At 44.0% G+C, this 13,859-nt stretch overlaps 3 non-coding genes across 3 annotated transcripts; all 3 read right to left on the bottom strand.

Annotated features, from left to right (window-relative positions):
- Positions 1 to 9,690: 9,690 nt before the first annotated feature.
- trnav-uac (transfer RNA valine (anticodon UAC)) lies at positions 9,691 to 9,763 on the bottom strand. The gene has a single exon. It is a non-coding gene; the product is annotated as a tRNA-Val (tRNA).
- A 2,432-nt stretch (positions 9,764 to 12,195) lies between these two features.
- Positions 12,196 to 12,268, bottom strand: trnav-uac (transfer RNA valine (anticodon UAC)). The gene has a single exon. It is a non-coding gene; the product is annotated as a tRNA-Val (tRNA).
- A 1,162-nt stretch (positions 12,269 to 13,430) lies between these two features.
- On the bottom strand, positions 13,431 to 13,503 carry trnav-uac (transfer RNA valine (anticodon UAC)). Its single transcript has one exon. It is a non-coding gene; the product is annotated as a tRNA-Val (tRNA).
- Between the last annotated feature and the right edge of the window lie 356 nt (positions 13,504 to 13,859).

Raw genomic sequence — 13,859 nt, 5'->3', positions numbered from 1 at the left:
AGCACTAAGTATAGAGAATATCAGTACATCTGACTGGACCTTTCTGTTTTAAAACCGATTTACAAAGAAAGATCGATTTGTTTTCATAGGAAAAGTCAGACTCTAAAAAAAATAATAAGCTCTTAGGAAAGGGGGTCTTGACTGAGGCAAGTCTGGACAGAGCCAACTAAGTTAGCATGTCTCAACCTCTGGCCTGTCCATCTACAATCGTCAGGTGAAGAGAAAGCTGGAGAAACTGAACTGGAACAAGGCTGCAATTTCAGATGGTATGAGCCCAAGAGTTCCGAAGGCCTGTATGGGAAAACCACCAGGGTCTCTACTACGTATGTTCAAGTTTGGCCCCAATCAGGAGAAATTTCAGGTGCTGCAGAAGACACCCTGCCTTGTTCTCGGGGCTAAAAAATCTCATCCATCCGTGCCCAACACAACAGAGCAGTTGCACTAACATCCCGTTTTATGAAAGTCCAGGAGAGATTGTTATTAGCTCCTGTAAGGCAGCAAGTTGACATATTTCAGGACTCACCAGAGTTTGCTTATTTTCCTGGTGTCGGTGTTAAAGATATAACCATCTACTTGATTCAGCGAGCCCACTCCCATCTGCAAAAAACAAGAAGCGCAGTGAGGATCTTTTTCTTTGATTTTTCCAGTGCTTTTGATACAATTCAACCTACACCCAGCGATATGTGAGAGGGCGTTCTGAAATAGCGATGGATTCCTCCACAATTGCCTGGATAGTGACTACCTGACAAACAGAGCCCAGTTTGTGACACTCAAAGGATGTGTGTTTGAGATAGTAGTCAGCAGCACAGGAGCACCCCAGGGCAACGTACTCTCTCCCTTTCTATTTACTCTGTAAACCTGAGTTGCATAAAAAGCCAGGAACTGCATCAGCAGTTTTGGATTCATGGTACCTGTAAAGAAGTCCCTGAAGCATGGTTATGCTGGGGGTTGAACCAAGGACTTTCTGCGTGTAAAGCAGACGTGATAACCGCTACACTATACAACCTCCTGTAGCTGTTGTCATGGAAACCGGCAAATTCTACATCTTTGCTGACAAAGGGACTACCTCTATTCCAGTGTTCTTGAAAGAGAATCATCTAACGCAACTGGACATCAGTGAGGTACAAGTAACTTACTCTGAAAAGTTTAACATGGTGGATACTGATTATAGACTGAAGAACAGTACTGAGTGCATAACTCCTTCACCTTGCTCGTTTGGGGAGGTACCCACTACGTTTAGTGTTGAAAATAAGCGCTAAGTATAGAGAATATCAGTACATCTGACTGGACCTTTCTGTTTTAAACCCGATTTACAAAGAAAGATCGATTTGTTTTCATAGGAAAAGTCAGACTCTAAAAAAATAATAAGCTCTTAGGAGAGGGGGTCTTGACTGAGGCAAGTCTGGACAGAGCCAACTAAGTTAGCATGCCTCAGCCTCTAGCCTGTCCGTCTACAGTCGTCAGGTGAAGAGAAAGCTGGAGAAACTGAATTGGAACAAGGCTGCAATTTCAGATGGTATGAGCCCAAGAGTTCCGAAGGCCTTTATGGGAAAACCACGTGGGTCTCTACTACGTATGTTCAAGTTTGGCCCCAATCAGGAGAAATTGCAGGTGCTGCAGAAGACACCCTGCCTTGTTCTCGGGGCTAAAAAATCTCATCCATCCGTGCCCAACACAACAGAGCAGTTGCACTAACATCCCGTTTTATGAAAGTCCAGGAGAGATTGTTATTAGCTCCTGTAAGGCAGCAAGTTGACATCTTTCAGGACTCACCAGAGTTTGCTTATTTTCCTGGTGTCGGTGTTAAAGATGCAATCATCTACTTGATTCAGCGAGCCCACTCCCATCTGCAAAAAACAAGAAGCGCAGTGAGGATCTTTTTCTTTGATTTTTCCAGTGCTTTTGATACAATTCAACCTACACCCAGCGATATGTGAGAGGGCGTTCTGAAATAGCGGTGGATTTCTCCATATTTGCCTGGATAGTGACTACCTGAAAAACAGAGCCCAGTTTGTGACACTCAAAGGATGTGTGTTTGAGATAGTAGTCAGCAGCACAGGAGCACCCCAGGGCAACGTACTCTCTCCCTTTCTATTTATCCTGTAAACCTGAGTTGAATAAAAAGCCAGGAATTGCATCAACAGTTTTGGACTCATGGTACCTGTAAAGAAGTCCCTGAAGCTTGGTTATGCTGGGGGTTGAACCCAGGACTTTCTGCGTGTAAAGCAGACGTGATAACTGCTACACTACAGAACCTCCTGTAGCTGTTGTCATGGAAACCGGCAAAGCCTACATCTTTGCTGACAAAGGGACTACCTCTATTCCAGTGTTCTTGAAAGAGAATCATCTAACGCAACTGGACATCAGTGAGGTACAAGTAACTTACTCTGAAAAGTTTAACATGGTGGATACTGATTATAGACTGAAGAACAGTACTGAGTGCATAACTCCTTCACCTTGCTCGTTTGGGGAGGTACCCACTACGTTTAGTGTTGAAAATAAGCACTAAGTATAGAGAATATCACTACATCTGACTGGACCTTTCTGTTTTAAAACCGATTTACAAAGAAAGATCGATTTGTTTTCATAGGAAAAGTCAGACTCTAAAAAAAATAATAAGCTCTTAGGAAAGGGGGTCTTGACTGAGGCAAGTCTGGACAGAGCCAACTAAGTTAGCATGCCTCAACCTCTAGCCTGTCCATCTACAGTCGTCAGGTGAAGAGAAAGCTGGAGAAACTGAACTGGAACAAGGCTGCAATTTCAGATGGTATGAGCCCAAGAGTTCCGAAGGCCTGTATGGGAAAACCACATGGGTCTCTACTACGTATGTTCAAGTTTGGCCCCAATCAGGAGAAATTTCAGGTGCTGCAGAAGACACCCTGCCTTGTTCTCGGGGCTAAAAAATCTCATCCATCCGTGCCCAACACAACAGAGCAGTTGCACTAACATCCCGTTTTATGAAAGTCCAGGAGAGATTGTTATTAGCTCCTGTAAGGCAGCAAGTTGACATCTTTCAGGACTCACTAGAGTTTGCTTATTTTCCTGGTGTCGGTGTTAAAGATGCAATCATCTACTTGATTCAGCGAGCCCACTCCCATCTGCAAAAAACAAGAAGCGCAGTGAGGATCTTTTTCTTTGATTTTTCCAGTGCTTTTGATACAATTCAACCTACACCCAGCGATATGTGAGAGGGCGTTCTGAAATAGCGATGGATTCCTCCACAATTGCCTGGATAGTGACTACCTGACAAACAGAGCCCAGTTTGTGACACTCAAAGGATGTGTGTTTGAGATAGTAGTCAGCAGCACAGGAGCACCCCAGGGCAACGTACTCTCTCCCTTTCTATTTACTCTGTAAACCTGAGTTGCATAAAAAGCCAGGAACTGCATCAGCAGTTTTGGATTCATGGTACCTGTAAAGAAGTCCCTGAAGCATGGTTATGCTGGGGGTTGAACCAAGGACTTTCTGCGTGTAAAGCAGACGTGATAACCGCTACACTATACAACCTCCTGTAGCTGTTGTCATGGAAACCGGCAAATTCTACATCTTTGCTGACAAAGGGACTACCTCTATTCCAGTGTTCTTGAAAGAGAATCATCTAACGCAACTGGACATCAGTGAGGTACAAGTAACTTACTCTGAAAAGTTTAACATGGTGGATACTGATTATAGACTGAAGAACAGTACTGAGTGCATAACTCCTTCACCTTGCTCGTTTGGGGAGGTACCCACTACGTTTAGTGTTGAAAATAAGCGCTAAGTATAGAGAATATCAGTACATCTGACTGGACCTTTCTGTTTTAAACCCGATTTACAAAGAAAGATCGATTTGTTTTCATAGGAAAAGTCAGACTCTAAAAAAATAATAAGCTCTTAGGAGAGGGGGTCTTGACTGAGGCAAGTCTGGACAGAGCCAACTAAGTTAGCATGCCTCAGCCTCTAGCCTGTCCGTCTACAGTCGTCAGGTGAAGAGAAAGCTGGAGAAACTGAATTGGAACAAGGCTGCAATTTCAGATGGTATGAGCCCAAGAGTTCCGAAGGCCTTTATGGGAAAACCACGTGGGTCTCTACTACGTATGTTCAAGTTTGGCCCCAATCAGGAGAAATTGCAGGTGCTGCAGAAGACACCCTGCCTTGTTCTCGGGGCTAAAAAATCTCATCCATCCGTGCCCAACACAACAGAGCAGTTGCACTAACATCCCGTTTTATGAAAGTCCAGGAGAGATTGTTATTAGCTCCTGTAAGGCAGCAAGTTGACATCTTTCAGGACTCACCAGAGTTTGCTTATTTTCCTGGTGTCGGTGTTAAAGATGCAATCATCTACTTGATTCAGCGAGCCCACTCCCATCTGCAAAAAACAAGAAGCGCAGTGAGGATCTTTTTCTTTGATTTTTCCAGTGCTTTTGATACAATTCAACCTACACCCAGCGATATGTGAGAGGGCGTTCTGAAATAGCGGTGGATTTCTCCATATTTGCCTGGATAGTGACTACCTGAAAAACAGAGCCCAGTTTGTGACACTCAAAGGATGTGTGTTTGAGATAGTAGTCAGCAGCACAGGAGCACCCCAGGGCAACGTACTCTCTCCCTTTCTATTTATCCTGTAAACCTGAGTTGAATAAAAAGCCAGGAATTGCATCAACAGTTTTGGACTCATGGTACCTGTAAAGAAGTCCCTGAAGCTTGGTTATGCTGGGGGTTGAACCCAGGACTTTCTGCGTGTAAAGCAGACGTGATAACTGCTACACTACAGAACCTCCTGTAGCTGTTGTCATGGAAACCGGCAAAGCCTACATCTTTGCTGACAAAGGGACTACCTCTATTCCAGTGTTCTTGAAAGAGAATCATCTAACGCAACTGGACATCAGTGAGGTACAAGTAACTTACTCTGAAAAGTTTAACATGGTGGATACTGACTATAGACTGAAGAACAGTACTGAGTGCATTACTCCTTCACCTTGCTCGTTTGGGGAGGTACCCACTACGTTTAGTTTTGAAAATGAGCACTCTAAGTATAGAGAATATCAGTACATCTGACTGGACCTTTCTGTTTTAAATCCGAATTACAAAGAAAGTTCGATTTGTTTTCATAGGAAAAGTCAGACTCTAAAAAAAATAATAAGCTCTTAGGAGAGGGGTTCTTGACAGAGGCAAGTCTGGACGGAGCCAACTAAGTTAGCATGCCTCAACCTCTAGCCTGTCCGTCTACAGTCGTCAGGTGAAGAGAAAGCTGGAGAAACTGAACTGGAACAAGGCTGCAATTTCAGATGGTATGAGCCCAAGAGTTCCGAAGGCCTGTATGGGAAAACCACGTGGGTCTCTACTACCTATGTTCAAGTTTGGCCCCAATCAGGAGAAATTTCAGGTGCTGCAGAAGACACCCTGCCTTGTTCTCGGGGCTAAAAAATCTCATCCATCCGTGCCCAACACAACAGAGCAGTTGCACTAACATCCCGTTTTATGAAAGTCCAGGAGAGATTGTTATTAGCTCCTGTAAGGCAGCAAGTTGACATCTTTCTCGACTCACTAGAGTTTGCTTATTTTCCTGGTGTTGGTGTTAAAGATGCAATCATCTACTTGATTCAGCGAGCCCACTCCCATCTGCAAAAAACAAGAAGCGCAGTGAGGATCTTTTTCTTTGATTTTTCCAGTGCTTTCGATACAATTCAACCTACACCCAGCGATATGTGAGAGGGCGTTCTGAAATAGCGATGGATTCCTCCACAATTGCCTGGATAGTGACTACCTGACAAACAGAGCCCAGTTCGTGACACTCAAAGGATGTGTGTTTGAGATAGTAGTCAGCAGCACAGGAGCACCCCAGGGCAACGTACTCTCTCCCTTTCTATTTACTCTGTAAACCTGAGTTGCATAAAAAGCCAGGAACTGCATCAGCAGTTTTGGATTCATGGTACCTGTAAAGAAGTCCCTGAAGCATGGTTATGCTGGGGGTTGAACCAAGGACTTTCTGCGTGTAAAGCAGACGTGATAACCGCTACACTATACAACCTCCTGTAGCTGTTGTCATGGAAACCGGCAAATTCTACATCTTTGCTGACAAAGGGACTACCTCTATTCCAGTGTTCTTGAAAGAGAATCATCTAACGCAACTGGACATCAGTGAGGTACAAGTAACTTACTCTGAAAAGTTTAACATGGTGGATACTGATTATAGACTGAAGAACAGTACTGAGTGCATAACTCCTTCACCTTGCTCGTTTGGGGAGGTACCCACTACGTTTAGTGTTGAAAATAAGCGCTAAGTATAGAGAATATCAGTACATCTGACTGGACCTTTCTGTTTTAAACCCGATTTACAAAGAAAGATCGATTTGTTTTCATAGGAAAAGTCAGACTCTAAAAAAATAATAAGCTCTTAGGAGAGGGGGTCTTGACTGAGGCAAGTCTGGACAGAGCCAACTAAGTTAGCATGCCTCAGCCTCTAGCCTGTCCGTCTACAGTCGTCAGGTGAAGAGAAAGCTGGAGAAACTGAATTGGAACAAGGCTGCAATTTCAGATGGTATGAGCCCAAGAGTTCCGAAGGCCTTTATGGGAAAACCACGTGGGTCTCTACTACGTATGTTCAAGTTTGGCCCCAATCAGGAGAAATTGCAGGTGCTGCAGAAGACACCCTGCCTTGTTCTCGGGGCTAAAAAATCTCATCCATCCGTGCCCAACACAACAGAGCAGTTGCACTAACATCCCGTTTTATGAAAGTCCAGGAGAGATTGTTATTAGCTCCTGTAAGGCAGCAAGTTGACATCTTTCAGGACTCACCAGAGTTTGCTTATTTTCCTGGTGTCGGTGTTAAAGATGCAATCATCTACTTGATTCAGCGAGCCCACTCCCATCTGCAAAAAACAAGAAGCGCAGTGAGGATCTTTTTCTTTGATTTTTCCAGTGCTTTTGATACAATTCAACCTACACCCAGCGATATGTGAGAGGGCGTTCTGAAATAGCGGTGGATTTCTCCATATTTGCCTGGATAGTGACTACCTGAAAAACAGAGCCCAGTTTGTGACACTCAAAGGATGTGTGTTTGAGATAGTAGTCAGCAGCACAGGAGCACCCCAGGGCAACGTACTCTCTCCCTTTCTATTTATCCTGTAAACCTGAGTTGAATAAAAAGCCAGGAATTGCATCAACAGTTTTGGACTCATGGTACCTGTAAAGAAGTCCCTGAAGCTTGGTTATGCTGGGGGTTGAACCCAGGACTTTCTGCGTGTAAAGCAGACGTGATAACTGCTACACTACAGAACCTCCTGTAGCTGTTGTCATGGAAACCGGCAAAGCCTACATCTTTGCTGACAAAGGGACTACCTCTATTCCAGTGTTCTTGAAAGAGAATCATCTAACGCAACTGGACATCAGTGAGGTACAAGTAACTTACTCTGAAAAGTTTAACATGGTGGATACTGACTATAGACTGAAGAACAGTACTGAGTGCATTACTCCTTCACCTTGCTCGTTTGGGGAGGTACCCACTACGTTTAGTTTTGAAAATGAGCACTCTAAGTATAGAGAATATCAGTACATCTGACTGGACCTTTCTGTTTTAAATCCGAATTACAAAGAAAGTTCGATTTGTTTTCATAGGAAAAGTCAGACTCTAAAAAAAATAATAAGCTCTTAGGAGAGGGGTTCTTGACAGAGGCAAGTCTGGACGGAGCCAACTAAGTTAGCATGCCTCAACCTCTAGCCTGTCCGTCTACAGTCGTCAGGTGAAGAGAAAGCTGGAGAAACTGAACTGGAACAAGGCTGCAATTTCAGATGGTATGAGCCCAAGAGTTCCGAAGGCCTGTATGGGAAAACCACGTGGGTCTCTACTACCTATGTTCAAGTTTGGCCCCAATCAGGAGAAATTTCAGGTGCTGCAGAAGACACCCTGCCTTGTTCTCGGGGCTAAAAAATCTCATCCATCCGTGCCCAACACAACAGAGCAGTTGCACTAACATCCCGTTTTATGAAAGTCCAGGAGAGATTGTTATTAGCTCCTGTAAGGCAGCAAGTTGACATCTTTCTCGACTCACTAGAGTTTGCTTATTTTCCTGGTGTTGGTGTTAAAGATGCAATCATCTACTTGATTCAGCGAGCCCACTCCCATCTGCAAAAAACAAGAAGCGCAGTGAGGATCTTTTTCTTTGATTTTTCCAGTGCTTTCGATACAATTCAACCTACACCCAGCGATATGTGAGAGGGCGTTCTGAAATAGCGATGGATTCCTCCACAATTGCCTGGATAGTGACTACCTGACAAACAGAGCCCAGTTCGTGACACTCAAAGGATGTGTGTTTGAGATAGTAGTCAGCAGCACAGGAGCACCCCAGGGCAACGTACTCTCTCCCTTTCTATTTACTCTGTAAACCTGAGTTGCATAAAAAGCCAGGAACTGCATCAGCAGTTTTGGATTCATGGTACCTGTAAAGAAGTCCCTGAAGCATGGTTATGCTGGGGGTTGAACCAAGGACTTTCTGCGTGTAAAGCAGACGTGATAACCGCTACACTATACAACCTCCTGTAGCTGTTGTCATGGAAACCGGCAAATTCTACATCTTTGCTGACAAAGGGACTACCTCTATTCCAGTGTTCTTGAAAGAGAATCATCTAACGCAACTGGACATCAGTGAGGTACAAGTAACTTACTCTGAAAAGTTTAACATGGTGGATACTGATTATAGACTGAAGAACAGTACTGAGTGCATAACTCCTTCACCTTGCTCGTTTGGGGAGGTACCCACTACGTTTAGTGTTGAAAATAAGCGCTAAGTATAGAGAATATCAGTACATCTGACTGGACCTTTCTGTTTTAAACCCGATTTACAAAGAAAGATCGATTTGTTTTCATAGGAAAAGTCAGACTCTAAAAAAATAATAAGCTCTTAGGAGAGGGGGTCTTGACTGAGGCAAGTCTGGACAGAGCCAACTAAGTTAGCATGCCTCAACCTCTAGCCTGTCCGTCTACAGTCGTCAGGTGAAGAGAAAGCTGGAGAAACTGAACTGGAACAAGGCTGCAATTTCAGATGGTATGATCCCAAGAGTTCCGAAGGCCTGTATGGGAAAACCACGTGGGTCTCTACTACCTATGTTCAAGTTTGGCCCCAATCAGGAGAAATTGCAGGTGCTGCAGAAGACACCCTGCCTTGTTCTCAGGGCTAAAAAATCTCATCCATCCGTGCCCAACACAACAGAGCAGTTGGACTAACATCCCGTTTTATGAAAGTCCAGGAGAGATTGTTATTAGCTCCTGTAAGGCAGCAAGTTGACATCTTTCAGGACTCACTAGAGTTTGCTTATTTTCCTGGTGTCGGTGTTAAAGATGCAATCATCTACTTGATTCAGCGAGCCCACTCCCATCTGCAAAAAACAAGAAGCGCAGTGAGGATCTTTTTCTTTGATTTTTCCAGTGCTTTTGATACAATTCAACCTACACCCAGCGATATGTGAGAGGGCGTTCTGAAATAGCGATGGATTCCTCCACAATTGCCTGGATAGTGACTACCTGACAAACAGAGCCCAGTTTGTGACACTCAAAGGATGTGTGTTTGAGATAGTAGTCAGCAGCACAGGAGCACCCCAGGGCAACGTACTCTCTCCCTTTCTATTTACCCTGTAAACCTGAGTTGAATAAAAAGCCAGGAATTGTATCAACAGTTTTGGACTCATGGTACCTGTAAAGAAGTCCCTGAAGCTTGGTTCTGCTGGGGGTTGAACCCAGGACTTTCTGCGTGTAAAGCAGACGTGACAACCCCTACACTACAGAACCTCCTGTAGCTGTTGTCATGGAAACCGGCAAAGCCTACATCTTTGCTGACAAAGGGACTACCTCTATTCCAGTGTTCTTGAAAGAGAATCATCTAACGCAACTGTACATCAGTGAGGTACAAGTAACTTACTCTGAAAAGTTTAACATGGTGGATACTGATTATAGACTGAAGAACAGTACTGAGTGCATAACTACTTCACCTTGCTCGTTTGGGGAGGTACCCACTACGTTTAGTTTTGAAAATGAGCACTCTAAGTATAGAGAATATCAGTACATCTGACTGGACCTTTCTGTTTTAAACCCGATTTACAAAGAAAGATCGATTTGTTTTCATAGGAAAAGTCAGACTCTAAAAAAATAATAAGCTCTTAGGAGAGGGGGTCTTGACTGAGGCAAGTCTGGACAGAGCCAACTAAGTTAGCATGCCTCAGCCTCTAGCCTGTCCGTCTACAGTCGTCAGGTGAAGAGAAAGCTGGAGAAACTGAATTGGAACAAGGCTGCAATTTCAGATGGTATGAGCCCAAGAGTTCCGAAGGCCTTTATGGGAAAACCACGTGGGTCTCTACTACGTATGTTCAAGTTTGGCCCCAATCAGGAGAAATTGCAGGTGCTGCAGAAGACACCCTGCCTTGTTCTCGGGGCTAAAAAATCTCATCCATCCGTGCCCAACACAACAGAGCAGTTGCACTAACATCCCGTTTTATGAAAGTCCAGGAGAGATTGTTATTAGCTCCTGTAAGGCAGCAAGTTGACATCTTTCAGGACTCACCAGAGTTTGCTTATTTTCCTGGTGTCGGTGTTAAAGATGCAATCATCTACTTGATTCAGCGAGCCCACTCCCATCTGCAAAAAACAAGAAGCGCAGTGAGGATCTTTTTCTTTGATTTTTCCAGTGCTTTTGATACAATTCAACCTACACCCAGCGATATGTGAGAGGGCGTTCTGAAATAGCGGTGGATTTCTCCATATTTGCCTGGATAGTGACTACCTGAAAAACAGAGCCCAGTTTGTGACACTCAAAGGATGTGTGTTTGAGATAGTAGTCAGCAGCACAGGAGCACCCCAGGGCAACGTACTCTCTCCCTTTCTATTTACCCTGTAAACCTGAGTTGAATAAAAAGCCAGGAATTGCATCAACAGTTTTGGACTCATGGTACCTGTAAAGAAGTCCCTGAAGCTTGGTTATGCTGGGGGTTGAACCCAGGACTTTCTGCGTGTAAAGCAGACGTGATAACTGCTACACTACAGAACCTCCTGTAGCTGTTGTCATGGAAACCGGCAAATTCTACATCTTTGCTGACAAAGGGACTACCTCTATTCCAGTGTTCTTGAAAGAGAATCATCTAACGCAACTGGACATCAGTGAGGTACAAGTAACTTACTCTGAAAAGTTTAACATGGTGGATACTGACTATAGACTGAAGAACAGTACTGAGTGCATTACTCCTTCACCTTGCTCGTTTGGGGAGGTACCCACTACGTTTAGTTTTGAAAATGAGCACTCTAAGTATAGAGAACATCAGTACATCTGACTGGACCTTTCTGTTTTAAATCCGAATTACAAAGAAAGTTCGATTTGTTTTCATAGGAAAAGTCAGACTCTAAAAAAAATAATAAGCTCTTAGGAGAGGGGTTCTTGACAGAGGCAAGTCTGGACGGAGCCAACTAAGTTAGCATGCCTCAACCTCTAGCCTGTCCGTCTACAGTCGTCAGGTGAAGAGAAAGCTGGAGAAACTGAACTGGAACAAGGCTGCAATTTCAGATGGTATGAGCCCAAGAGTTCCGAAGGCCTGTATGGGAAAACCACGTGGGTCTCTACTACCTATGTTCAAGTTTGGCCCCAATCAGGAGAAATTTCAGGTGCTGCAGAAGACACCCTGCCTTGTTCTCGGGGCTAAAAAATCTCATCCATCCGTGCCCAACACAACAGAGCAGTTGCACTAACATCCCGTTTTATGAAAGTCCAGGAGAGATTGTTATTAGCTCCTGTAAGGCAGCAAGTTGACATCTTTCTCGACTCACTAGAGTTTGCTTATTTTCCTGGTGTTGGTGTTAAAGATGCAATCATCTACTTGATTCAGCGAGCCCACTCCCATCTGCAAAAAACAAGAAGCGCAGTGAGGATCTTTTTCTTTGATTTTTCCAGTGCTTTCGATACAATTCAACCTACACCCAGCGATATGTGAGAGGGCGTTCTGAAATAGCGATGGATTCCTCCACAATTGCCTGGATAGTGACTACCTGACAAACAGAGCCCAGTTCGTGACACTCAAAGGATGTGTGTTTGAGATAGTAGTCAGCAGCACAGGAGCACCCCAGGGCAACGTACTCTCTCCCTTTCTATTTACTCTGTAAACCTGAGTTGCATAAAAAGCCAGGAACTGCATCAGCAGTTTTGGATTCATGGTACCTGTAAAGAAGTCCCTGAAGCATGGTTATGCTGGGGGTTGAACCAAGGACTTTCTGCGTGTAAAGCAGACGTGATAACCGCTACACTACACAACCTCCTGTAGCTGTTGTCATGGAAACCGGCAAATTCTACATCTTTGCTGACAAAGGGACTACCTCTATTCCAGTGTTCTTGAAAGAGAATCATCTAACGCAACTGGACATCAGTGAGGTACAAGTAACTTACTCTGAAAAGTTTAACATGGTGGATACTGATTATAGACTGAAAAACAGTACTGAGTGCATAACTCCTTCACCTTGCTCGTTTGGGGAGGTACCCACTACGTTTAGTTTTGAAAATGAGCACTCTAAGTATAGAGAATATCAGTACATCTGACTGGACCTTTCTGTTTTAAACCCGATTTACAAAGAAAGATCGATTTGTTTTCATAGGAAAAGTCAGACTCTAAAAAAAATAATAAGCTCTTAGGAGAGGGGTTCTTGACAGAGGCAAGTCTGGACGGAGCCAACTAAGTTAGCATGCCTCAACCTCTAGCCTGTCCATCTACAGTCGTCAGGTGAAGAGAAAGCTGGAGAAACTGAACTGGAACAAGGCTGCAATTTCAGATGGTATGATCCCAAGAGTTCCGAAGGCCTGTATGGGAAAACCACGTGGGTCTCTACTACCTATGTTCAAGTTTGGCCCCAATCAGGAGAAATTGCAGGTGCTGCAGAAGACACCCTGCCTTATTCTCAGGGCTAAAAAATCTCATCCATCCGTGCCCAACACAACAGAGCAGTTGCACTAACATCCCGTTTTATGAAAGTCCAGGAGAGATTGTTATTAGCTCCTGTAAGGCAGGACTCACCAGAGTTTGCTTATTTTCCTGGTGTCGGTGTTAAAGATGCAATCATCTACTTGATTCAGCGAGCCCACTCCCATCTGCAAAAAACAAGAAGCGCAGTGAGGATCTTTTTCTTTGATTTTTCCAGTGCTTTTGATACAATTCAACCTACACCCAGCGATATGTGAGAGGGCGTTCTGAAATAGCGGTGGATTTCTCCATATTTGCCTGGATAGTGACTACCTGAAAAACAGAGCCCAGTTTGTGACACTCAAAGGATGTGTGTTTGAGATAGTAGTCAGCAGCACAGGAGCACCCCAGGGCAACGTACTCTCTCCCTTTCTATTTACTCTGTAAACCTGAGTTGCATAAAAAGCCAGGAACTGCATCAGCAGTTTTGGACTCATGGTACCTGTAAAGAAGTCCCTGAAGAATGGTTCTGCTGGGGGTTGAACCCAGGAGTTTCTGCATGTAAAGCAGACGTGATAACCGCTACACTACAGAACCTCCTGTAGCTGTTGTCATGGAAACCGCCAAAGCCTACATCTTTGCTGACAAAGGGACTACCTCTATTCCAGTGTTCTTGTAAGAGAATCATCTAACGCAACTGGACATCAGTGAGGTACAAGTAACTTACTCTGAAAAGTTTAACATGGTGGATACTGATTATAGACTGAAGAACAGTACTGAGTGCATAACTCCTTCACCTTGCTCGTTTGGGGAGGTACCCACTACGTTTAGTTTTGAAAATAAGCACTCTAAGTATAGAGAATATCAGTACATCTGACTGGACCTTTCTGTTTTAAACCCGATTTACAAAGAAAGATCGATTTGTTTTCATAGGAAAAGTAAGATTCTGAAAA

This window comes from Odontesthes bonariensis, chromosome 16 (assembly GCF_027942865.1).
Source record: "Odontesthes bonariensis isolate fOdoBon6 chromosome 16, fOdoBon6.hap1, whole genome shotgun sequence".
Taxonomy (NCBI): Eukaryota; Metazoa; Chordata; class Actinopteri; order Atheriniformes; family Atherinopsidae; genus Odontesthes; species Odontesthes bonariensis.
This window is presented reverse-complemented; position numbering and strand designations above follow the sequence as displayed.